This window comes from Mus musculus, chromosome 14 (assembly GCF_000001635.26).
Source record: "Mus musculus strain C57BL/6J chromosome 14, GRCm38.p6 C57BL/6J".
In the NCBI taxonomy this organism is placed as follows: Eukaryota; Metazoa; Chordata; class Mammalia; order Rodentia; family Muridae; genus Mus; species Mus musculus.
In genome coordinates this window covers 99833273-99836873 of record NC_000080.6, presented here as the reverse complement: position 1 = coordinate 99836873, position 3601 = coordinate 99833273, and the positions used below count along the sequence as shown (strand labels likewise).

General features: G+C 42.8%; 1 pseudogene; it reads left to right on the top strand.

The window, feature by feature from the left end:
* The first annotated feature begins 647 nt into the window (after window positions 1-647).
* Window positions 648-1389, top strand: Gm5958 (annotated as a pseudogene).
* The last annotated feature ends 2212 nt before the right edge of the window (window positions 1390-3601 follow it).

Below are 3601 nucleotides of genomic sequence, written 5' to 3'. Positions count from 1 at the left end.
AGGGTATGGGGGACTTTTGGTATAGCATTGGAAATGTAATTGAGGAAAATACATAATAAAAAAAAGTTTCACACACACACACACACACACACACACACAAACAAGTCTGGACAGAAATCTGTTCCTCTAAATTCTACCAAAAATTTAGGAAAGATTGAATACTAACTCTTCAAAACTGTTCCATAAAACAGAAAAGGAGGCATCACTAAACGTGTTCTATAAAGCCAATATAACCCTGTTGAGGTTTGGTCTACTGCTATGTATTATAACACTAAATTCTGTACCTGCAGATAGAGTTGTCTGTTTTTGTTCCTCAATTTAAATCCATTGGTTAAATAAAAACAGCTCCAGGCAATTACTGGAGGGATTAGAAGCAGGTGGGTTTTGAGTGACCTGGTTGGAGGTTGCAGAAGGGGGAGAGAAGAGAGGACATGGAGAGAGGAGAAAGCCACCATGAACACCTGGCCAAGGGAAACAGCAAGTATTTGGGGGTATGCCTATGAGGAAGTAGCCAGGCCAACATCTAGAAAAGTATTGGGGTTACCCCCAATAATTAAACCAAATAAAATAACCATAGTCTGAGTCTCTTTCATCTGTAAGTTGGATGGAGACAAGTTTAAATTGGTTCAACTACATAACCCTGACACAATCCTGAATAATGAGACCTAGCAACCCCAAATGAAGAACACAGTCATCCACCTTCCTGATGAACATAAATGCATAAATAGAAACTTACAAAATTCATAATCACCTTGAGGAGATCATATAGCATGATAAAATTGGTTTTATCCCAAGATTCAAATCAAGGTTGGTTCAAATATACAAATCAATCCTCTTAATAGCCGCCTAGACAGAAATTGCATAATCATCTTGACTATGGCATAGGTGCAGCTTGAATCCAAACATTCTGACTCTGAAATCCTTTCTTCTACCGCTCTCCATTGTGCTTTTCAAAAGATCTGCTTTATATCTTAGGCGTTAGGAATAAAGTGCAAGACTCCTGTCCCAGCCACCATCAGCAGCAGTTGCAGCCTGGCCTCACTCCTCAATTTGGCAAAAATGCCCACAGAGACTGAGAGATGCATCGAGTCCCCGATTGCTGTTTTCCAAAAGTGCAGTCGGAAGGAAGAAAAGAGCTATCAGCTCTCCAAAACTGAGTCCCTTTCCTTCATGAACATTGAGATGGCCACCACCATGAACAAGCAGAAGGACCCAGGTGCCCTTGACCAAATGATGAAGAAGCTGAATCTCAACCGTGATTGGCAGCTAGATTTCCAAGAGTTTCTCAACCTTATAGATGGCTTAGCTATAGCATGGCATGAGTTCTTCCTCTGGATTTCCCAGAAGCGTATCTAACCCTCTTCGTTCCCTTCCAACCACCAAGTCATCACCTCCTCCACCCCTACCCCATCCATACCTGCACTGAGCCCTAACACCTACCACAACATGCAGCCCATGCCTGCTAGTGGAAATACAATGATGTAATTTTTTTTAATGTAAAAAAAAAAGGAGTAAAGTGCAAAATAGCCGTCATTTCTTTCCCCCATTGAGAATACGAGCCTGTGCTACTACATAATTCAAAATTTCAAAGGAAAAAACTCAGTTTTTTCAGAACTGAGTTTTTCAAAATTCAGAACTAGCAGCTGTTTGGGTAAGGCCCTTCTCAGGAGTATAGTGTGGGATGGCACTCTTCCGTGTGTTTCCTCTAAGGAGCCAGTTGTGAGCTAGCCTTGCCACAAAGGAGAAGATAGCAAAAGGAAGGACTCGGAACCCTCTCTAGATTTCAAGGCTGTTGATTGACAGTGGCATGAGACATGGATTCTGGTCTGAGAGCTGCTGTTCTCATTCACTGTTGCAGGGTGGAGCGGGCCATTTCCACTTCAGCCTTCTCTTCTAAAAGGTGAGTTATATCCTCCTACCACTCCTACTGTTGTGAAGATCAAGTCAGTTCGTGCCCACAAAGCATGATACAGCAGGACCTGATCCAGAGTATGCCCTTCTTAGGAAAGTCTAGCCCCTAATATAGACAGACCTTCACTCTTGAAACTAGGTGGCAAAAAAACAAACAAACAAACAAAAAAAAAAAACAAAAAAAAAAAAAACCACTTATGTTAACACGAAATGAAATGAAAGTGTTTTCAACCAATGTCTGTCCTTCCTTTTAACTTCATTCCTTTTATGCCCACTTCCCAGGCTACTTCCTATCTACTTGTTAGGCTGTTTCCTATCTTGAGTTTTTTCCCATCCTCACTCTATCTAGTCAAGGGCAACTTGTACTTAACTTTTACTCAAGATCAACCACATATTCTTTTCTTTCTAATCCTTTCTTCAAATAACATCCCACAACCCCTTCTTTTGGTACTGGAGTTTAACAGGTCAAAAGATGGGATGTGTGTGTGTGTGTGTGTGTGTGTGTGTGTGTGTGTGTCTGAGATATTTGCAGAACCAGCCTACTGTGTCTAGAACACAGGATATTACTAAGGAAATCTCAGGCTGAGGTACTGAGAAATGAAGTGATAGGAAACTATTAATCCCACAGTAACAAATGCAGGTTTTACTCTAGTGATCGTTTGAAGGTCTCAGAAGAGATAAGGGACAAGACAGATGTGTATCCTATAGGAAGGTGACTTAGTCATTAACGACAAAGCGAGGTAAAAAAATAAGCACATAAAAGTGAGCAGACTGCAGTTTAAAGTCCTGTGATCTTGTGAGCTATGGCAGTGGCCTGATTCAAAGGAGCATGGCAGAAAAGAAAGAGATGAGAGAGACCCTTCAAGCACTTGCCAGCCCCGATGCACAGATGAGTATTTATAAAATGTCCTGCTCCATTGCGGTTCTAAGTCCTAAAGATAACAAAAGAACAGCATCAGCATACTCAGAAGAGACATCAGCGTTGCACTGCTGAGAAGCTGAAACGGAGCACGGGTGTGAGCCATTCATTGTCAGAGAGAGCAGGTACCGCGGGCATCGCTGGGGCAGTGAAATTGGTGAGAAGGGCTTTAGAAACATAGCTGAAGATTCTTTCAAGAAGGGAGGCTGCAAGGGCCACACCGGAAACTTCAGCAGAACAGGGACAAGAGGGTGAAAACAGGAAAGGCGAAGGGAGAAGAGGCAAGGAGAGATGGTTCTGTGGTCTTGGCAAAGCCCTTAGAAGTCATCGCATTCCATGTACACTGAATGGAAGGTGTTCTCTATATCTCCAATTTGTTTATCAATAGGTAGCATAGCTGCACTTACACATGTAGGTTAACCTCTTTGTTGCAGTTATTTTGTGGAGGGGTGTTGTTTTTTGCTTAATTTGTAGTCTAGGCAACATTTGGGACTCTCTGACATGGCGCCATTTGAGACCCAAAAATGGGAGAGAGTGGGTAGAAGGGACAATTGTAGATCCGTGGGTAGAACAGGAAAGGGAGGACAAATCTGAGTCCTGGAACTTCGCAGGCAGACATGGTGGCTTCAGGAAATAAGACTGTGAAGAAGACACTGAGAAAGTGGGAGAAGATGCAGGGGACAGCACTGCAAAGTGAGGGACGAGTGCTTGGAGACAAAGGACTGGCCATCCAGGGTCACTACCGAGAGGTTGAGGGTAAGAACAACGAAG